Below are 23,833 nucleotides of genomic sequence, written 5' to 3' on the forward strand. Positions count from 1 at the left end.
GATGTCAGGTGGGCATCCCAACTTCCAGGGACCACTGGGGCAGCAGTGTCACCCTCTCTGCCCTAGGCAGCAGCCCCACCTCCTCAGCCCTTAGCAGGAGCTGTGTTCCTGCAGCACTGAATGGCAACCTATTGTGCTGAAACCTGGAATATAAACCAACCCTATGAAACCATTGAGGTGAAAGCCTCATCTTTGGGACCTTTATTCTCCTTTCTCCAAGGAGTACATGTTCACAGCTTGACCATTCTTTTGGCCCACCCTGTGGAATCCCAGAGGTCCAATAGCTTTCCCTCATTTCAACCCACCTCTATTCCTTTACGCCATGAAGGTATAATCCCATCTCTATGCCTGTCTTCTCCTGAGATGGCATCATATATGGACGAGTCACTCCCATAATCTCTTTGTGGAATGATTATCTGCCCACACTATTAGTATTTCCTTCAGAACATGCTTTCTCATTTTTTTTGCAATATGGATAGGTTGAGAATTTTTTAAACTATTAAGCCAGGCACAGTGACACATGCCTATAATCCCAGCTGCGAGGCAGGAGATCGTATGTTCCAGGCTAGCCCCAGCAGTTTAGTGACACCCTGTCTGAAAATAATTTTCGAAAGGACTGGGTAGTATCTTGCATGTGTGAGGCCTCTGAGTTCCACCCTTGGCATCACACACACACACACACACACACACACACACATTTTCAAATATTCAAGTTCTGGTTCCTCTTTGCCTAATAACTTCTCCAAGTTATCACTTATATTTTATCAGAAGCTGTAAGGAGAAACCATGCTACGACTTCAACACTTCACATAGAAATCTTCTCAGCTAGTTAGTTAAATTAATTGCCTATAACTCCTACTTTTCCCAAACAACATAACATCTTCAGCCAAGTTCTTTGACACATTATAACAAAGTTCATCTTTCCTCAAATGTGTAATTACATATTCCTCATTTCCATGTGAGGTCTCACAAGAAATATCTGTAACATCCATATTTAGCAAGTCTGTTTAAGGCAATCTGAGCTTTATATGAAACCTTAATTAAAATTCCTTAAAATCCTTCCGCCATCTGTTCATTACCCAGTACTAAAGGCACTTCCACACTTTCGGCATTTATTATATCAACACCCAGTTCCTGGAACCAGGATGTTTGTTAGTCTGCTAGAGCCGCCATAACAAAATACATAAGACAAGGCCTAAACAACAGAGGTTTATTTTCAGCCAGTTCTGGAGGCCAGATGTCCAACATCGAGGTATTCCAGGTTTGGTTTCTGCTGAGGCCTAGCTCCTGTGCTTTCAAACAGCTGCCTTCTCACATGTCTTCGTGGTCTTCTGTGCATGTGCATCCTGCGTGGTTTCTGGCTCCAAATTTCTCTTATAAAGATACTGGTCAAAACAGCATCTACCCCCAATAACCTCATAAAATATTTTTTCAACATAAAGATTTTGTCTCCAAATGCAGCCACGTTTTGAGTCCCTCTGGGCCAGAGATTCAATATATGAATTTGGAGGGGACATAATTCTGGCATTAGCCTCCATACATTCAATAACTTGAAGCCATTAAGAAAATAAAATCAGTAAAAGGTTACTTGGTGGATAAATAGAAAAGCCAATATTATAGTACTTTTGGCTTAGTGTGGAGCTTCTTTTTCCTGAATGATTTAACATAATTATAAATCTATGTTAACAGACATGCCATGTGTAAAGATGTACTCTGTGACAATTTAAAGGACAAGGGACTGAGGTGCTTGTATATTATCAACACTGAGTTGGTATTATTCAATCTACCTTGTTATAAGTTTAAGATTTTAATTGTAATCACCAAGGCAATTGCTAAGAAAGTAACCATAATATGTAAGAAAGAAAGAAGGGACTCAAAATAGTACACTACAGAAAAAAAATCAACTAATACAACACTGCCTGTGATGGAGGAATCAAAGAACAAAGTACATAAGATACACACACACACACACATACACACACAAATAAGTAGCAAAAGCAAATTCTCCTTTTATTGGTAATCACATTAAATACAAATGTATTTGAAAACAGGGATTGTAAGATTGGAATTTTAAAGAGAATCCAACTAAATAGACTATTCCATGTTATGCTTCAGAATTTATTCAATTATACAGTTACTGCTTTGGTCTGAATGTTTGTGCCCCCTACCCATTTATATATTACAACCTGGTCACCAGTATGGTGATTTGGGAGGTGATTAGGTTATGAAGGCAGAGCCCTCATCAATGGAATCTATGCTTTAGAAATGAGGCCCCAGAGTTCCTCATCCCTTCCACCATGTGGGGACACAGCAAGGAGGTGTCATCGATGAACAGTGACATGGACCCTCACTAGAAACCCAAGTCTGCTAGCACTTTGATCTTGGACTTCTCAGTATCCAGAACTGTGAGAAGTAAGTTTTCGTTATTTATAAGTAACTTAATTTAAGGCATTATTTTATAGCACCCCAATGATCCCTCTCTCTCTCTCTCTCTCTTTTCCTCTCTCTCATGCACACATACATATACACACAATATACATATATGCGTATTTTAACTAAAATTAAACACATTTAATTTCTTTTTAAATTTTTTTGTGTCGTAGATGAACACAATATCTTTATTTTTCTTTATAATTGTCAAAGGACACAATTAAATTCAAATAAAATTAAATGAGAAATATCCTTTAAAATAGTAACTTTCAAACTCTGTGCAAAAATACATAGTAAAAAATTGTTAACACTAGTACATCCACACATCAATGCATAGATTAGGTAAACTGAAGCTTTGTAACATTGTATTCATTACATGTGAAGGAATCATGTACTTTTAATTTAATCCTTTTCTATTTCATTTTTTTCTTCTTTAATCCTTTATTTATTTTGTTTTATTTATGATCAATTCTTCAAATTGGCTTTGAAACCAACAGAGATCTGCAGTTTGAAAGTACTGCCCTAGAGGCTATAAAACACTGGGGATCTTTAATTATTTGTGATTTGTTTTTCATACCAAATATGTGGTGGGAAAACGTTCTTGCTTCCTTTAATGTTACTACCAGCTTACCAGCTTCTGTTTTTTTGTTTTGTTTTTGTTTTTTGGTGCTTTTCTTTTTGTTTTTGTTTTGTTTTTTGTTTTTTTGTTTTTTGGTGCTGGGGATCAAACCCAAGGCCTTGTGCATGCGAGGCAAGTACTTTACCAACTGAGCTATCTCCCCAGCCCCCCAGCCTCTGTTTTATTTTGCTCTATTATGTTTGAATGGCGGACCTGGAGTAGAAGTTGACTATACCTTTCTCATATATTGCCACATCTGATGAACCCACCAACCACCCAGGCACTGCAGGTGGACTTCCAGAAGAGGTGCTGCCTGCTCAGATCTCACTGCTTCTGGCCAGCGCACCACCTGCCTGTGGGCCAAGTCCCTCCCACAGCTCCACACTGTGTTCAAAAGAACACGGCAGTTCTACTTCTAGGAAGACAGACACCTATTCTCTGTTTCTCCCACCAAGCACTGGACATTAATATATAAACCAAATGAGAGGATCTCAAGGGAAGAAGGCTAAGGACCTTACAGACCAAGGAGTGGCATGGCCGTGAGGTTCCTGGGTTCCCCGACACCTCGTATAATTCTAGACTTGGAGCTAAAGACACCAACATCCTGGGAATGCTAACTAGCACAGACAACAAACAAACAAACACCTTCTTAAAGAGGCTGCTCTTGCCAAGGAATAGGAAAAGCCTTAACAAGTGGAAAGCTATTAGACAATGACTGACCTGCACTAGCCAAACACCACAGAAGAAGAAATTAACTCCACTCCCACCTCCACTCCTCAGCAAGACAGGTGAAGAGCTGAGACTTCTTACCTCACCTGATGCTGTAATGTGGTGGCCGAAACAGCCCACCCCAGCCACCAGGTTACTGTCAGAGCCAGAAGCTAGGACTTTAAGCCAGCTGGCCTCCCACTGCATGACCATGTGGGAGGACATGTGGGGAGCCTGGACCCCACTGGCATAACCCTTGGTTGTCAATCCTTCCCCTGCTGGGTGAGTGGCGTTGGGTAAAGCCAGGTAAAATAGAATTTTAAAATAAGATCCAAAGTGTCATAATGTTACAGGGCCAGGACCTTCCATGAAGCTGAGGCAGCATGAAGACACCCCCCACCTTCTAACCTGGGTTCTTGTGATCAAGTCAGAAAGATTTCAGACATATTGCTCAGAGCAACAGGAATGAGTTTATTGAAGGGATAGGAAAAGGGGAAGGGTACACTCTCAAGGGAGAGTGGGTCCTCTCAGAGAGGAGAGGGACAGTGTGCTTCTTCTGCACACTGGTCTTATTGGAGAATCCAGAGAAGTTTCCTGAGAGTCCCACCCAGGTCCTCCTTTTGACTTCTGACTGACAGCAGGATGACATTGGACTTTTAAGTCTCTATTGCCATGACAACTGTAGGTCACTTTGACCCATGCTGACCAGTTCTAATTGAAATCTTTTTATTTTTATTTTTATTTTTTTAGTTGTAGATGGACACAATATCTTTATTTATTCATTAATTTTTTCATGTGGTGCTGAGGATCGAGCCCAGTGCCACACACGTGCAAGGCAAGAGCTCTATCACTGAGCTGCAGCTCCAGCCCTAACTGTAAATTCTTACAGATTTTATGGTTAGCAGGAATTATCCTTATCTCCCTGAGTTCCAGGGTCTGGTCTGTGAAAAGGGTCACAAAATCTCCCCCTTCAAGGTAACTTGGGTTCCTCTTATCCACATTATTGTAGACCTGTATTTCTCCTGCAGATGACAAGTAGTTTGCTGAGGAATGTGACATATTCTGTTCACGTAAGCCAAGCAGGGCTGCCCGTAAAGTGCTTCTTGGAAAAGAAAGCATGTGGGGTCAGCACCATGGCCTATTTTATAGAATTTTCCCCTTAACCTCAAGTTCCCACACTCACATCCCTCTGTCCCCTATCAATAACACCGTACTACAAAAATGGTAGATTTAAATAAAAACAACATTCATCACACCAAGAACCAGGAAAATATCAAACTGAAAGAAAACAAAAGCAAGCAAACTATATGCCAATGCAGATGACAGAGTTGCTTAAAATTATTTAATAAAGAATTAAAAGCAGTCATGGTTTAAATGTTTTGATGAGAAATTATGAACACAGTTGAGACAAATGAAAAGTAGCCTCAACAAAGGTATAGAGAAAATTAAAAAAACAAATAGAAATTTTAAAATTTAAAAAGTTGATGACTGAAATTACAAATTCAGTGGATAGGATCATAGAATAGAAGAGACAAAAGAAAGAATCATTAAATCAAAAAACAAAACAGTTTAAATCACATAGTCTGTGCAACAGAGATAAAATAAACCAAAAATAAGTAAATAAAAATAAACAGAACCTTGATTACCTGTTCTGCGTAAGACCATGTCTAACATTCATGTCATCAGAGTCCTGGAAGAGGAACAAGAGGCTATGGAAGAGCCAGATGCAGTGGCACATGCCTGTAATCCCAGTGGCTTGGGAGACTGAGGCAGAAGGATCAAGAGTTCAAAACCAGCCTCAGCAACTCAGTAAGGTACTGTCTCAAAATAAACTACAAAAAGGGCTGGGAATGTGGCTCAGTGATTGAGCACCCCTAAATTCAATCCCTGGTACAATAAATAAATAAATAACAAAATTTTTAAAAAGAGGTATAGAAGAAAAGTCCCATAATCATATCAATAGATGCAGAAAAAGATGACAAAATCATCATTTGTCATTAAAATTCTCAAAGAAATAGGAATAGAGGGTAACTTCCTCCACTTGGCAAAACACATAAATGAAAACATTAGCTGTAATACAGCTAATATTCCAGTTAATGATGAAAGACTGAATGCTTTCCTTTTAAGTCTCAGAACAAGGCAAGGATGTCCACTCTTACCATTGTTAGTCAACAGAGTTCTAGTCAGTATAATAGAGTAAGGAAAGAAAAGAAATGATATGCATTTCAGAAGGAAAGACATAAAACTGTTCTTATTTACAAAGGAAAAGATAGTCTGTGTAGAAGATCCTAGAGAATCTACAAGGTCACAAGATACCAGAGCACATAAAAGTCAATTGTATTTCGATATACTTATGAATATGTGACACCAAAATTAAAATATAATACTAGTTATACTTACTCAGAAAAATAAAATATTTAGGTGTAAATCTAATACAGATGCACTGATTTGTATACTATAAATTGCATAATGTTGATGAACGAGATAAAAATACTCTAAATGTAGAGTTATACCATGTTCGTGAACTGGAAGTCAACATAATATTAAAAATGTCAATCTTCCACAAGCTGATACAGAGGTTTATGAAAATTTCTATCAAAATACTAGTGAATTTTTACAGATATAGACAATATTATCTGAAATCTATATGAAAAGATAAAAATAAAACAATTTTGAAAAAGAAACATTGAAGGTCACGATGTAGCTACCATTAAAATGACAGGGTGGTACTGGCAAAAGATAGAAATATTCATCAACATAACAGAATAGACAGTTCAGAAGTAGGTCTACACAGATTCAAACTAATTTTTTATGAAGGCACAACAGCAACTCAATGAAAGATGACTTTTACATCAAATGGTGCTGGAATGATATTATGCACTAAAAGGTTAACTCAGCAGTTTTGGGGAGTTCAAACTCTGCCTTCCAAAGAAATTACTGTCCGTTGACTGACTCTTGAAAGACACCTGTAAGCCCTTGGCTTATCATGCTTATTAAGAGTGTCTGCTCATCCCAGGGATGCAAGGTTGGTTGAACATACAGAAATTAATAAACATAATTCATCACATCAATAGACTTAAAGACAAGAATCACGATTATCTCAATAAATGCAGAAAAATCATTAGAAAAAAATGCAGCACCCCTTCATGTTAAAAACACTAGAAATACTAGGGATAGTAGGAATGTAAAACCTCAACATTGTAAAAGCTATCTATGCTAAGCCCAAGATCAACATCATTGTAAATGGAGAAAAGTTGAAAACATTTCCTCTAAAAACTAGAACAAGACAGGTATGCCCTCTTTCACCACTTCTATTCAACATAGTCCTAGAATCTCTAGCCAGAGTAATCAGAAGAAAGAAATTAAAGGTATATGAAAAGGAAAAGAAGAACTCAAACTATCACTATTTGCTGATGACATGATTTTGAATTTAGAAGATCAAAAAAATTCCACCAGAAAACTTCTAGAATAAAGGAATTCAGCAAAGTAACAGGATATAAAATCAATTGCATTCCTATACATCAGTAATGAATCCACTGAAATAGAAATTAGGAAAACTACCCCATTCACACTAGACTCAAAAAAAAAAAAAAAAAAAAAAAACAGGAATCACTCTAACAGAAGAGGTGAAAGATCTCTAGAATGAAAACTACAGAATGCTAAAGAAAAAAATTGAAGAAGACCTTAGAAGATGGAAAGATCTCTCATGTTCTTGGATAGGCAGAATTAATATTGTCAAAATGGCCATACCACCCAAAGCGTTATACAGATTTAATGCATGTCCTATTGAAATCCCAATGACATTCTTCACAGAAATAGAAAAAGCATTCATGAAATTCATTTGGAAAAATAAGAGACCCAGAATAGCCAAAGTAACCCTTAGCAAGAAAAGTGAAGCAGGAGGCTTTACAATACCAGACCTTAAACTATACTACAGAGCAAGAGTAACAAAAACTTCATGGTATGGGCACCAAACAAGGCATGTAGACCATGGTACAGAATAGAAGACACAGAGACAAACCCACATAAATACAGTTCTCGTCCTAGACAAAGGTGCCAAAAACATTCATTGGAGAAAAGATAGCCTTTTCAACAAATGGTGCTGGGGAAATTGGAAATCCATATGTAGCAAAAAATGAAATTAAACCCCTTTCTCTTACCCTGCACAAAACTCAACTCCAATGGGGATCAAAGACTTTGGTACTAGAACAGAGACTCTACACCTAATAGAAGAAAAAGTAGGCCCAAATCTTCACCATGTCACCTTAAGACCTGACTTCTGTAACAAGACTCCTAAAGCACAAAGTAAAATCGAGAATCAATAAATGGAATGGACTCAAACTAAAAAGCTTCTTCACAGCAAAGAAAACAATCAATAACGTGGAGAGAGAACCTACAGAATGGGAGAAAATTTTTACTACACACACCTCAGATAGAGCACTAATCTCCAGGACATATAAAGAACTCAAAAAACTTAACACCAAAAACGCAAATAACCCAATCAATAAATGGGCTAAGGAACTGAACAGACACTTCACAGAAGAAGAAATACAATCAATCAACAAGTGTATGAAAAATGTTCATCATCTCCACCAATTAAGAGAAATGTAAATCAAAACAACTCTAAGATTTCATCTCACTCCAGTCAGAATGGCAATTATCAAGAATACAAGCAACAATAAATGTCGGCGAAGACATTGGGGAAAAGGTACACTCACACATTGGTGGTGGGACTGCAAATTAGTGCAAACATTGTGTAAAGCAGTATGTAGATTTCTGAGAAAACTTGGAATGGAACCACCATTTGACCCAGCTATCCCACTCCTCGGTTAATACCCAAAGGACTTAAAGTCAGCATACTACAGTGACATAGTCACATCAATGTTTATAGCAGCCCAATTCACAAGAGCTAAACTATGGAACAGATGCTCTTCAACAGATAAATGGATAAATAAAATGTGGTGCATATACACAATGGAATATTACTTGCCTTAAATGAAATTATTGCATTTGCAGATAAATGGATGGCACTGGGGAATATCATGCTAAGCAAAACAAGTCAATCCCAAACAACAAATACCAAATGTTTTCTCTGATATGCAGATGCTAACTCACAATAAGGGGGATCAGTGGCAGGGAAGAATAGAGGTACTCTGGATTTTGGTGGAGGGGAGTGATGGGAGGAGAGGGGTTGTGAGGGCAGTAAGGATAATAGAATGAATCGGATATTATTACCCTATGACATATATGATTACATGACCCATGTGATTCTATATCATGTACAACCAGAAGAATGAGCAGTTATACTCCATTTATATATGATGTGTCAATATCATATACTATCATGTATATGAACAAATTTTAAAAAGAAAAAAAAAAAAGAATAAAAAGCACTAACAAAAGTAAAAACAAAGAAAAAAGAGTATCCGCTAACAAAGTGATTTACCACAGAGGGGCCTTGGACACATTGCATTGGTGGGACTTCTGGAGGTAGGGACTGCAATCTGAATACCTAAGATAAGCCACACAATGGCCAATTCCCTCTCAGTAAGAATCTGGGACACCAACCTGGGGTGAGCACCTCCGCTTCACAAGTTGTCCAAGTTGTCACACATTGTTACTGACAGAATTAGGTGCTGTCTGACCACCCAGTGGGAGAAGAAAATTGGACTCTGTTGTCATCTGTTACCTCTGCTGGTTTTAATCTCTAGCCTTTGACTGTAATAAACTGTCATAAACTGCTCTTCTGAGTCCTACCAGTGAAATATTGAACTTGAGGGTGGTCTTGGGAAAGTCTGATACAATTGGCCACAGACGTGGAATTTGCTAGAAGGGTCATGGCTTAGTGGACCCTGCAAATATGTAGTTTGAGGGAAGATGAGAGGGTGACAACTGATACATCCCTGGTTCCTGGGGGGCTACTGGGTCACCCACAGAGGGAAGCAGGGGCAATGGTAGAACTAGTTAGTAGAGGTAAAAGTTACCCATGGAATTTAGAAACAATAAAACCAATTCCTGAAGAGATGGTTCATTAGTTACATAATGAAATGTAAAATAACAGGAAACATCTAAACAGACAATCTCTTCTTTCGTGTCTGAAATAGCTAAAATGAAGTAAAGGAGTATATTGGAGGAAATTCTGAGGGTCTGTTGAGCTCAGATTTCAGTCAGTCGGATCTACAGCCTTTAGTCTCAGGACCAAAGCCCAGGGGGGAAAATAAGGCTGAAATAATAGAAAATCAGAATGTCTCACAGGAGATGGGAGAAAATAAAGAATTCAGGAATTCGTCCCACAGTTGATAAGAAAGGATGTGAATAAAGCACATATTGGTGGGGACCAAACAAAGACGAATGCAGCACCCTTGGGGGGTGGGAAGAGCGCCAGCAGGCCAGCAAACTGGTCAGGATGAGGACTGATGAGGGGATGGGGGTTCCTCGGCCCAACCCCCAGCGGGGCCCAAGGCCACTAGCGCAGTTCAAGCAGGGATAGAGGAGCTGAGGGCTTCCTGACACGGAGCTGGTGGTGCTGGCCTAACGGAGCTGCCATTAGATCGACAGGATACGGGATGCAATGGTTGATGGGCTTCCAATAAAGTTTATTTAAGACATGGGACGTGAGAACAGGCTTTATGCAGGGTGCTTGGCTGTCTCATCTACTTGAATGTATCCATGGGGCGGTGTGATATTGTGATGAGCATCTGATCGTCCACCCTGGTTCCTGACCCAGAGTTCCTAAACCCCGGGGAATTTCCTGGGTGGTCGAGGAACATCTTTTGTTCTAAAGAGGTCATCCTCCACAGGTTCCTGTACAGCCTCCAGGTGGGGGCTGGTCACCAGAAAGACCTAGTCGTGATGGAAACCTTGGGCCTTTGAACACCACCACCCGTCCTCCGGGAAGGGGAGCAGGGCTGGGAATGAAGGTGGGGATCCACTTCGCCTGCACGAGGATGCCGCCGTAAAAATCCCTGAAAGATGGGAGTTCAGCTGCCGGGAGGAGGGCGCACTCCAACCCCATAGGAACAGGAGCGTCTGTGCTCAGGACCCTTGGAGACGTGGCCCTGTGTTCCTCTTTATCTGGCTCTTCATCTTTGTTCTTTATAATCAACCAGTAAACACACGAGCTCCCCAAGTCGGTGAACTGCCACAACAAATGACTGGACCTGAACGGGGGTGGGGGTGGGGGCTCTGAGGCTCCAATTAGCCAAGAGAGACAGAGGTGTGAGTAACCAGGTGACCCACGAGGGCCTGTCTGGTGGGCCTGAGCCCTTACTTGACCTAGGTAGAGATGCTCTACTGACTCCAGGCCTTTAGTGTCATAAATGAGTTGTAGGTCACCCGGTAGGATTACAGTGGCACTATCTCTGTAATTGGTGACAAGTGAGAACCCAAGGGCTGGTACCCACAAATCCTTTGGTACAACAGCACTGTGTGACCTGGGAAAGCAGATGGCTCCTGAGGCGCTTCCAGGGACTAGGGTTTATGGAGAAAGCTCATGAGTGCCACCTAGGGGTCACTGCTGGGATTTTGAACCAGAAAAATCTCCAGAAGCCGGGTTGAATGTATGACCCTTGGGAGAGAATTACTAGCTTGCTGTTCAACATTAATTTTGAAATGGCCCTTAAAACTGAAGGGCATAAAATATTCTCGAAGTCTGAAATAGTCATAATGTTTGGGGTAATATCAGAGAAAAACTCCAGGAAGGAAAACAGCGCCCAGAAGTTCCCTCATAAAATGGAAATGTTGGAATAGGAACATTGTACCGAGGGGATGTGAGGAGTGGCCGTCATATTCACAGGCAGCTTGCTTCTTTCCTTCTCAGGACAGCTTAGTAAGGACTACCTGAGGATCTGCGAGGTCTATGGACATGTGGACAGTGCCCTAGGCACAGTTCTGAATTGACCCAGGACGGCTGCTTGGTTTACAGATGGAAGTTTCAAGTTGAATGGACAACTCCCAGACTCAAAGGCCAGCTGACTGAAAACTCTGAGTGCAGGCAAGACGTCAGCCCTGTGGGAAGAGCTGCACGCTGTGCTTTTGCTGTGACAGAAGAGTTAGACCAGAGCCCCACAGCTGGATTTTACTGACTCACAGGCAGCAGCCAATGATCTGTCCACATAGGCAGATGGGCAGTGGCAAACTGGGTTACAAAAGGGATGCCCATATGCAGCACCATCCCAGGAAATCACTGTGGTGACTTAAGGTAGGATGAGCTAATGCCCATCTACATAACCCATCCGGGGTCAGTAAGCTATCCTGGTGTATTCACTCACGATGCTCACCCGGGTCCCATAAATGAGGGGACGCAGGAATCACAGCTGTGCTGAGGTGGCCTGCTCATCACAGTATTCCTCTTGCACCCGAGGCACAAAATGCCAAGAACTGTGTTGTCCCACGGCTGAGAGACAGAAGCCACAGACAGCTATGCAGCAGATTCCCCAGGGGAAGGTGCCAATCAGACCTGACGGGTAGACTGCCAGACTGATGCAGTGCCCCCTGGAGGCTGCCCACGGGACCTGACACACTAGACTTGGCTTCACATACTCAGTAGATGCAAAGGCTGCACCTGCAACAAAGACGACCTGGAAGGGATGATACTATGCCAATCTGGTTAGATTTCTTCAGACCAAGGAACACCTCTTACAGCCCACGGGGGCCCACCTATGGGAATACTGTGCTGAAAATCGGATTTATCTCCCAGGGTTGTCAAAACAAAGTTCCACAAACAGTGGCTTGTTGGGAGAAATCCTAGTTCTTGGCTGGCAGCAGTGAACATCTCAAGTGTGTAAACTTGCAGGGAGGAGCATTCCACTTCTCCTACCTAGGAAAGTGAACAACTGCCCCAAGTTGACCTAGTGTTACCAAGGAACCCGTACAGAAGCCTGGTGGGCAGATCCCCCGTGGCACATTGTGATTAGGCAAGAAGCCTATAAAATGTATACCTGTTCCCGCAATAAACAAGTTTGCAGGCTGCTTGCCACAAGCCTGCTTCCACCCAACTCCCGGAGTCTGGCGGTCTTGACTCCACGCCCTTACCTGCATCTGAGCTAGCCTGGCACAGCTACAGTGGCTTAAGTAACAGAAGTGCACTCACATAGTTCTGGAGAAAAGAAGTCTGAGGTCCAGGTGGCACCTTGGGTAGCAGGTAGGAGGGAGGAGTTCCTGCTGAGGGGATGAGAGAGAATGGAAGCCGTGCCTCTCTTCCTAGTGGGTGTGGTTTGCCCGAAATCGTTGGCATTCCTTGTGGCTCTGTCTTCATCCTCACCAGGCACACTCCCTGTGTTTTCTCTGTGTCCGGTTCCCCTCTTCTTACGGGCAACGGTCGCACAGGGTTAGGGGCCCGTTCTACCTCATTTTACCAAGTACGTGTACAAAAATCCTATTTCCAAATCAGGTCATGTTCTGAGGTACCTGGGCTTAGGAATTGAATATATGAAATTATTATTATTTAATTTAGAGGAACACATACCCCTCTTTTTCATTTTTATTGTTAAAATGCATACAAAGGTCACCACCTTAGCCATTCCCATGTGTGGAGTCAGTGAGAATAAATGCATTGGTGAGGCTGTGCAGCCATCACCACCCGCCGCCAACACAGCTTTCTTCATCTTACAGAACTGCAACTGTGCCCATGAGACAGTCACTTCCTCTTCCTTCTCTCAGCCCTGGGCAACACCCATTCTAAAATCTCTCGATGAACTTGACCAATCTAGGGACCCGTATGCATGCAGTCATACCATATTTGTGCTTTGGTAACTGAATTTCACTTAACCTAACGTCCTCAGGGTTCCTGCTTTTGAGGCTCCAGGTTATGGTATAGGTCAGGATTTCCTTCCTGTTTAAGGCTGAATAATATTCCACTGCACGTACAGATACCAAACTTTGCTTATCTGTTCATTCCTTGATGGACACCTTGACCGTCCACTTTGAGCACTTTGAATAATGCTGTGGTGAACATGGCTGTAAAAATACCCCTTTGAGACTTTGCTTTGAATTCTTTTGGTGATATACCTGGAAGTGGAACTGATGGATCATATTCTATTTTTAATTTGGGGGGAATCACTGTACTTCTTTTTTCCATAGCAGTTATACATTCCCACCAAGAGTGCACAAAGTTCCAGATGTGAATTTTGGGGAGGGGGCCATGATTCAGCCATAACTCCAGCAATGCAACAAAAAATTAACTATTTCATTAAAATTAAAAACATTTGTGCTTCAGAAGATACCATAAGAAAATAAAAAAGACAACCACAGAATGGGAAAAAAGTTGGTGCAAGTCATATATGTGACCTGCAATCAAGAATACATGAAGCACTTATAACTCAACTATATGAAGAACTTATAACTCAACAACAAAAGACAAATAACCAGTTTTTAAAAATGGGCAAAGGATGAAAAGACATTTCTCCAAAGATTAAAAAATGGCCAGTGAGTGCATGAAAAAGTGAGAAATAGAAATCAAAACCACAATGATGCTCACCCCTCTAGGATGGCTAAATTGCCAAGACAAACAATAAAGAACGTTGTCAAGAACATAGAGAGTGGGCCGCCGTGGGGCTCGAGCGGTAAAGGCATGACTTCCTAGCACCTCAGGGAAAATAGGGTGCAAGCCCAGAAACTATTTCCCCACCACCACTTGTTGAAAAACTGATTTGAAGGCATCTCCGGGTTTAAACAAACAAAAAGTGCCAGAATTTGATGTGTCTCAGGTTTTGCGCTGGAGACCCTTCACTACTAAGTATCAAGAAAAAATAAAAATGGAAACTAATCTGAACCTAATTCAAGATCAAAATGGAACGATTTGTAGTAACAGCACCACCTGCTCAAAACCGTTCTAAGACTGCTTTGTATGTGACACACTTGGATCGTGTCACTGAGTTTGGAGGTGCAGCTTCATGAAGATAGAGGAAAACTCTGCTGCACTTCTTGCAATGTGGTTCTGAATCATGTTCGCAAGTCTGCTATTAGTGACCACCTCAAGTCAAAGACTCATACCAAGAGGAAGGCAGAATTTGAAGAGCAAAATGTGAGAAAGAAGCAGAGGCCCCTCACTGCATCTCTTCAGTGCAACAGTACTGCGCAAACAGAGAAAGTCAGTGTTATCCAGGACTTTGTGAAAATGTGCCTGGAAGCCAACATCCCCCTTGAAAAGGCTGATCACTCAGCAGTCCGTGCTTTCCTGTCTCGCCATGTGAAGAATGGAGGCTCCATACCTAAGTCAGACCAGCTGAGGAGAGCATATCTGCCTGATGGATATGAGAATGAGAATCAGCTCCTCAACTCACAAGATTGTTGACAAGGAGGTTACCACCGTTGTGATCAAGATAAATAATGTGGAGTATTAAAGTTATGTGTTGATCGTGTGGTTCATTTTTATATTTTTTTCATTTAAAATCATGTGATGCAGAATAGTTTTGCAATGTGTATATAGTTGCAGGCAAAAAAAGAAAAAGAAAAAAAAACCTCACTGCAAAACTTATTGTTAATTTTAGTCACCAATGGTATAAAGCAAAACTTAGGTATAAGAGTGTGCTAGGATACCTGAAATCTGATGGTTATCTTTAAAACTGATGGTTTTTCTCCTAAAATGTTTGTGCATGGAAGAACTGCCCTGCTTTTTTAACCCTGTTGCCATGTATGATTATTCCTTATGAGATTACTTAATTATTTGGATTGAAGACTAGCCTAGAAAATTGAAGCTGCTGCCAGGCAACACCACTTACAGTAACTTAAAGAAATTATTTCTAATTAGAGGATCCTCTTCAAAATGGAAGAGATGGTGAGAAACTGTTCTTATTTCTTGAGATTCCCTCGTAGAAGTGAATGTTTATTTCAGACTGTTTTATTTGTATTTTAAATAGTTACCTAATGATTCTTCAGTTCTTCACTGTCTTTTCTCCCCCTTTTTCAGGATTGTTGTATTTAGTTAGCAGCTTCTAGTGACCAAAAGACTAAAATCTTTCTTTTAATGTCAATGCCAAAAAATATTGGGGATTTTGAAGTGACAAGATTTTAGTCTCTTACTATAAACACAAATTTTTGAAACAGCTTTCATTTTAAGCATCATCTTAAATTTGCAAATTTTTTAATGTCTTTGAGGACTGATGTTTTACTTTAAACTGGTAGACATTTTATAGTTGAGCATCCTCTTTTTATGGAGAATTAGTAGTTACTTTTTGGCTGACAGATAAATAATAAGGAAATTGCTTTCTACACTTTTAATTTTTCCATAAAATTTTATAAGAGTTTATTTAGGTAAATAGACTAGACTAGAAACAAATTTACTTACTTTCATTTTTATCTGCTTTGCCTCTGGTGGTGTAAGGTTTTTAAACAATTGTAAGGTAAACAATTGGCTAGAAAATCTGGTGAAATTTTTGTAGTGAAGATCTGGCAGCATCCTGCATAGGTGTTTGGGTGACGAAATAGTTCTGTTAAAGGTCAACCATGTTCAGAAAATGATCTCTTCCTGAATCTCACTGTCCTGTAAGGTTGTAAAAGTAGTGTAGCCCAGCTAAGTTCTCTCCATCAGAGATCCAAATTATATTTTTTAAAAATTTAACAGCTGAAAATTTGAACCAGAGCTTTAATAAAAATTGTTAATTATTTGAAAACATTCAAGTTAAAAATGTTTATAAAATATATTTCTATTACAGAGCAATGACAAACGATGCCCTGTGTGACTTTTAGAGGGAGTTTTCTTTTGAAAGAATGGACATTTTTTAAGCTGTCTGTTTTATCTCAACTCCCTAAGGTCTCCCTCCCAGTGATGGGAAAAAAGTCCTTAAAGCTGTTCCAGGAAACAGCCCCAAACAGAGAGTAAAAGAGTAAATTGAACAAGATAGTGCTCAGACAGTTAAGATATATAGGATATAAGATTACCAGAAACTGTTGACCAGAATCTACGCCCTGTTGTAAAACATTGTGAAACATGTTGTATGTTATCAGCAAACCCAGACCCCCTTTGGAATTTCCTGGCGGCTTTGTTCCCCTTTTCCCTTCCTTGTGTGACCCCTCCTGATGTGTGGTTTCTGCCTTTATAAACTTGTAAGATTTTCTGCTAGGGACTCCACTCCTCGACTCCTGCGTGAGTCACGAGTTGAGTCCCAGTGCGCTGGAATAAAAGCCTCTTGCGGTTTGCATCAAGTGATGCCTCCTGCGGTTGATTGGGGTTGCCGTGGATCCGTGGGACGGAGTTAAGGTCTCCTTTTTGGGGGTCTTACACTTTGAGGTCATTTTTGCCACACATCTTCATTTAAAAAAAGAAAAAACCAAAGTGAGAAAAATACTGAACATCTTAAGTATCTTAAAAATTTAAGTTTCTAATTCAAATTGTCAGTGGCTGTTTGATTTTAGATTTTGTTTTGTTTTCATTTTTAAAAGCCTGCTACCAAAATCACTTGTCAAAATTTGAACTTTTAATTTTTCTCATGTTTGGTTATGTTAAACTAGCACAATAATAGCCTAGAGGAGTGCTCTTATTGGTAAAGCACATACATGAGGAGACAGCAGCAAAACCCAAAATGTATTTTGCTTTAACTTCTTGAAAAGAATTTGCAGGCAACCATGTTTAATTTGAATTTTTTAATATGCAGAAGATCTAAGAAGCTAGGAAAACAATTGAGTTATCTAGAACTGTTTTCATAATACAAAAATAAGGTTAGATATACAATCATTCCAATTTTTTGAAACTCCATGTGATTCAGACTACTCCCTATTGTTTGGGTTATTACTTTGCACTACTAGTAACTGTGTAATGGAAGACCGGGTTACAGCACAGCAGTGATTGATGTTACACTAGAAAAATGAGTAATTCACATTTGAGTTTCTAGCAGTTATTTCTTATTTGATGATAATTTGGGTCCTGTTTATTTTAATGTATTCTTTCAGGCTTCTAACTATTCCCACATTCACTATATCTAGGGACATATCCATTCTGTTAGGATTATATCATGTTCTTAGTAAGAAGACTTTTCCATCCTATAGTGGTGGGGGTGTTAATATTAATGTTTCTTTACTGATTATGAACCGTTCATTTCCTGAAACTGGTTAACTTTGTCTTGTGGTTAAATAAGAATGATTGTTTTAGCCTGCTCAAACTGATACAGATCCGTGAAACCATGATTGGCGTATGTTAGGTAACAAATGAGAATGTCCAAGAGGTATATGCTGCTTTAGAGGTAAAGTGAACGTGTGTACAGAAGCTTTCAATCTTAACTATATAGTGTTAGTGTGATGCTATCCTATTGGAAAAATAGCAACTTTTTAAAAATTTTATAAGTTGTATGCATAAACATAAGATTTGTAATGTTTCATTTATAAACTACCTTCAACACATGCTTAACTGTTAATAGTGTTTTCCCAAAGTATGGTAGTATGTCTTCCAGAATTTCACTATATGCTTACAGTAAATAGTTCCTAGCTTATTGAAATGTTGAATTTCTTAATTGGTTTTGTTTTTGATTATATGGGGCATATAGCAAGCCTGAAGGATATTGTAATCATTTTTATAGGGTGAAAATTTAGAAAGATTTCATATGAGAGCCTATATATTTTATCCATTATCATCTTTGATTAAGCCCCCCCCCCCAAACGCTACTTCCAGTTAATGCATTTGAACCTACCAAATTTCAGGGACGAGCAAACCTTTAAAAAGTTCTGCATCTTACCTATTGTAATCAACTAAATATCAGTTTGGGATTGTTCTGAAGTATTAATTGTTTAAGAGCTATTTTAAGTACAGTTGGTGAGATCTTCAAGCTGAAAGTTCCATGTTAAAACTTTTGCCTAAAAGAATTTGTGTGTGCATCTTAATGGAAAATACCTACAAGCAAAATAAAATTTAAGGTGGCCCAAAACAAAAGCCACAGTTTACCATTTGATGCTTACTCTTTGAAAGGGCTCTTTATTTTGACTCACTTCAATTGCCATTAAATGAGGCAGATAACCTTTAAACATGTTAATTTGATTCATTTACATGGAAGATTAGTTCTATAATTTCATTTAAACCTTACCTAAAATTTCTTTAGCTTCTGGTCAGCACTGATTAAAATGTGAATAGTGAAGTGGCTCTTTTTAACCTTGGTTTATATCAACCCATACTATCATAGATTTCTGAGGTAAATAAAAGTTCTTATCTAGTGGTATTCTACTTGTATCCAGAATACTGTATTAATTAAAATTTTACCATGTTCATTTTTGTATTCCTGTGCTTATTTTTTTTTGTTTTGCTTCTGCATGTATCTTTAGAATAAATGTATTGCTTTTTAATAAGGTTTTGTCTTTGTGACTTTTAGAAATAAATTTCAAAAAGTTGTTTCAGAAAAAAAAAAAAGAACACACAGAGAGTTAGAACCTTCTCAATGCTGACAGCACGCAAAACATTGTGGACGCTTAGGAAAATATTTTGGGAGTTTTGCATAAATTTAAACAGGATTACCACATGGCCAGGTAACTCCGCCCCTAGGTAGAGTGTGTGCATAAGAGAAATGAAAGCAGAGGTCCACATGAAAACTCGCACATGAATGTTCATAGAAACATCATTCACAGTCGCCCAAGAGTAGAAACCAGACCCCAGAGCCACGGGAGGTGGGGCAGGGCGCTGGGTAACAGAAGCACTGAGCATTACTGCTCTGGAGGCATTGTGGCCACTCCAGAGGCTGCTGCGCCTACCAGCTGTCCCTGGCTCAGTAATTTGCCAGGATCTTTTGACCACACAACGTGAAATGCTATACCAGTGCCCTTGTCGGTGAGATTTAGTTACCTGTGTAAATAAGTCATACAGTGCTGCTTTTGAGACTCCAGTGTGGAGAGACTGAGTTAAAACCTGCTCAGGATGCACCACCAATGGGACGTGACTGGTGAGGAGGAACTGGATTTAGCTGAACAAAGCGCCACCGTGCCTGGTAGGAGACACAGCTTTGAGGAGAAGGAAAAAGAGGAGAAACTACAGAGGAAGCCATTATGAAAGGCTGTGGTTGCCAGGGAGAGAATCACATGGAGACAAAAGTGCTGGTGGTGGGGACAGAGGAAACAGCAAAGAAGGACAAGCAAAGCGGGCTGGGGGTGCCGCTCAGGGGTGGAGTGTGTGGTGGGCACGCGGGAGCCCCTGGGTTCAATCCTCACCCCGCCCCTCCACACAGGAGGATGGGAAGTAGATACAGGGAGATCTGAGTCTCCTTCCAGCATCGTGGTTGTGAAGTCGTCTGCTTGGGCTGAAGTTCTCAGGAAGTGTCTCCTGGGTAGCACCAGGCGCTTCTGCTGGCCCTTGAGAGGCCTCAGTGTAGAGTCTCCAGCGGGGGTGGACTGATGATCAGAGTAGCATTTGAACCTGTTAAGAGATAGGAATGCAGGGTTGGGGTCCCTGGGGCTTGGTTACAGTGTGATGATAAGGAGGATCCCGTAGAGGCCCTTGCAGAGAGGCTCAGGATCAGTTCTCGGGGGATACCGACTCTGGGGAGCTAGTTCTTCAGTTCCTAGGTTGGGTTGTGGAATGGTTCCGGGGAAAGCCAGCCTCAGTCTGTGAGTGTGGGTGTGATGAGTAAGTCTCTTGCAGTATTAAAGAAGGTCTGAATTGACAGGTTAGAACCTTCAAGGGTCTGGGTGAAAGGAAATGTTTATGGGTCAGCTGGGAGAGCACTGGAGGACAGGCTGGGCAGAGTTCAGAGTCTTAGGCCACAAAAGATTAAGGAGTTTTTAAAATTTGTTTAGCAAGCTTTAATTTTAATAGTCTCTTAGCTCTGTATTATTTTAAAGGACTGGAGGTGAAAGGAAATGTAATTTTTAGGATAAAGGACGAGCTAAATGGATTTCTTGGATAACTTTACATTTGAAAGAGTCAAGGAAGGGGGCTGGGGAGATAGCTCAGTTGGTAGAGTACTTGCCTCCCAAGCACAAGGCCCTGGGTTCAATCCCCAGCACCACAAAAAAAAAAAAAAAAAGAAAGAGTCAAGGGAATTCCACATCCTGATAAAAGTTTAGCAACAACAGGGCAGTGGTCCATTTACAAGGAAAAACTCTCAGCCAGTGCGAGAACATACAAATGAGCAAGAACGCATTCATACCACAGAGTTTTGGAGTCGAATAAAATCTAATTGACAATGGAAAAAAAGCTCTCGAGGACTCTGTATATTAATAAAATTTCATAGACAAAGGATGTGAATTCTCATATGAAAACTGCCAGCCTAGAATATACTGAATTTAATTAAAGAAGTAAACTTGTGACCAAGTTATCAATATAAATTAAGACATAATATTATATATTGTCTTATATCAGGCAAAGCAGCATTAGATAGAGACATATCATGGATAATTAGGGCACTGACAAATATTTATGAATTTTATGTAATATTTGAAACACTTATTTTAATAACATTTTACCCAAACATTTTATTATGTCAGCTCCCAGCTTGGTAACTGCCCGGGTTCCTGACATGGTGTAGGGCAGACTGGATGGGGATAGGCCAGGACCCAGTCCTGCGTGACTTGCCTGCCGTGGGCCGGGTGGCCGAGTGAACTGGGAGCGAAGGTGAACGGAACTTTTGGAAGTGGTGCGGGAGACTCTCACCCCCAGTATAGAACTTGGATGAATCCATTTGCTAAGGACATGCAAGATTTGAAGAGCTGAAAAAAGTCAGTATTAAACCTGCTTTTTTAAAAATGAAAACATGGGAACCAGCTACCAAGGGCAGAAGATGCCAAGATTATGAAAAAAGAAACAGACAAATCCAGGATTACACAAAACACAATTCATTAGGAACTTAGGGATAGCAGTGTGTATTAGGTGGCAGCAAGGTAGGAGTATCCCAGCAACTCGAGGAAGGGGTTTTTTTTATGCTAAACTAGAAAAATGTGACTTGTGGCCAAGCAGAATGTTATCTGCACTTTGTCAAAAAACAAAACAAATCCCCTTCCCCCCAAAACAAAACAACTACTGTTATGTCCAGTGTCAATTTAAAAAATCTAGTTGTTAATGACTGGCACAAAATCCCCAGACTACCTTCGTGACTGTTTATAGGGTGTGTGCTGTGTGTGCCAGGGTCACCTGGTGGGCAAAATGGAACTTACTACCAAGGTGGCTGTAGTCAGGTCAAGCTGGATCTCTGCAGTTAGTTGTCTACGTTGGTCTTGCCTAGAACATTCTTTTCAAGGCCTAGCTTGGAGCACCTGTGGGATTGGGATAGTTAAAAACCAAGTCTCAAACAGAAAATAACTAGAGTGCTGGCCCTTCAAGCATTAGACGTCTCACAGGAGAGAAGAGCAGTGGCCTTCCCTGAGCCACAGTACCCTGGGGTGTTGAACTCCTTTTCCATCCTTCCCTTGGCAGCCTGCCGCTTCTCTCTCCTACCACTCCAACACCTGACACGGTTCTGTCGAGAGATTATCCTCCCTCTTGGGGGCCATAGGCGTGGCATGTCTCCATGTGCAGTTGCTTTTAATACTAATAATCAATATATCCTTAGATTCAGATCAGAGAGAATACTGGGGAGATGTCATGGTGCTGGGACACAAAATACCATACAATAAAGCTTAATATTAATACTTAGATGAAATCATAAATAAGCAATTATGATTTGCTCAAATTTGAAAGGAGCCTGTGATTTCTTTTAGTATACAAATTCTCTAAAAGTTATATGTGAGAGGGTATTCCTCTGAGCTTTGAAGTGGTGTTTGGTCTTCATTGCTTTCCTAGTGTTTATGATTAAGTTTAAGGATATTTTTCCCACTTAATAAATAAATAGTTTCATCATAGGTACAATTTGTATTCTTCCTATGTCTAGTTAGAGTTTTAGTCTGTCATTGAGTACATGAAATAGAATAAATATTAACTATGAGCTGATTCCTCTATTCTGTTAGTAATAACAAAAAACATTCCACTGTTAATAACTAACATTAGAGGGCTGGGGAGATAGCTCAGTTGGTAGAGTGCTTGCCTTGCAAGCACAAGGCCCTGGGTTCGATCCCCAGCACCACAAAAAAAAAAAAAAAAAAAGAGAGGGGGAAAAAGTAAAGCATTAAAACTTCCCCCACAAATCAATTGTTAAAAAAAAAAAACTAACATTAGAGTTCTTGGAAGGGGTAGTTTCTACAGGAACTTAATGTTGTATTCTTTCAGGGAAATTAAAACTAAACGAAGCATGGTGCCCTTTACCTTGCTGGGAACTGTTTTTCTTTCTATTTAAGCTATCATACAGTAAAAACATGTTTCTTGAATAAGATCATTAATTATACTCTTGAAGATGTTTTACTTAACATTTCCTTGTATTAACCATGAAATGATGTAATCAATACCAAAGAAAAAAACATAGAAAAAGACTCTGTGAACAATAAAGATTCAGACTCGGCCTCAGAACACTTGGTGTCTATGTGCCGTTTCTCCACCGCGCCAATGCCTCCCATCCACCTAGGACCCCCGACTGCTGCTAGGGCTGGACCCCGGCAGCAGCCAGGAGAGCAGCCAGCTCTTTGCAAAACCCTGAGTGATTCCAGAGGGACAAAGGATACCAAGTAGTTCCACCAAAATGTTACAGGTCCCAGTGGGTGATTTTTGTTTCCTTACTTTGTGGTGCTATTGAAATCCTCAGAATGTAGAGCTGAAAAAACAAACAAACAAAAAATCAGTGTACATGAAAAAAAAATGTGGCAATGCTTAACATGGAATTTATATTATATTAAATAAAATTTATGTTTATCACTTCTCTTTTAAAAGGGTGAAAGCAAATCCTTTCTGATTTTTGAGGGTCTCTTTGAGAAATCCCAAAGCCAGTTTGAGATTGCAGTGGACTGAGTGTCCCTCCTGCTTCCAATTTATGTTTTGAAATTCTGACCACAAAGGTGTTGGTTTGGAAGCTGGTTTTTTAGGAGAGGATTAGGTCACGAGAACAAAGCCTGTCCTGAGCCTAAGTTTTTAAAAGACACTGTGTCCTCCAGGAGGCTTTGCCATCAGCAGGAGAGGAACACGCCCTGGCTGGCCCTTTGGTCCAGGGAGGATAAGAGGGATAGACGGAGCAGACCCAGACCTAGCCTGCAGCGGGCACCAAGTCCAGCCTCGGCAGCTGACTCCAGTCACCCTGTGCACAC

General features: G+C 40.4%; 1 pseudogene across 1 annotated transcript; it reads left to right on the forward strand.

The window, feature by feature from the left end:
• Nucleotides 1-14,347: 14,347 nt before the first annotated feature.
• On the forward strand, nt 14,348-15,268 carry LOC306642500 (CGG triplet repeat-binding protein 1-like; annotated as a pseudogene). The gene has a single exon. The product of its transcript is annotated as a CGG triplet repeat-binding protein 1-like (transcript).
• Nucleotides 15,269-23,833: the final 8,565 nt, after the last annotated feature.

Source organism: Sciurus vulgaris (genome assembly GCF_902686455.1).
Source record: "Sciurus vulgaris genome assembly, chromosome: 13".
In the NCBI taxonomy this organism is placed as follows: domain Eukaryota; kingdom Metazoa; phylum Chordata; class Mammalia; order Rodentia; family Sciuridae; genus Sciurus; species Sciurus vulgaris.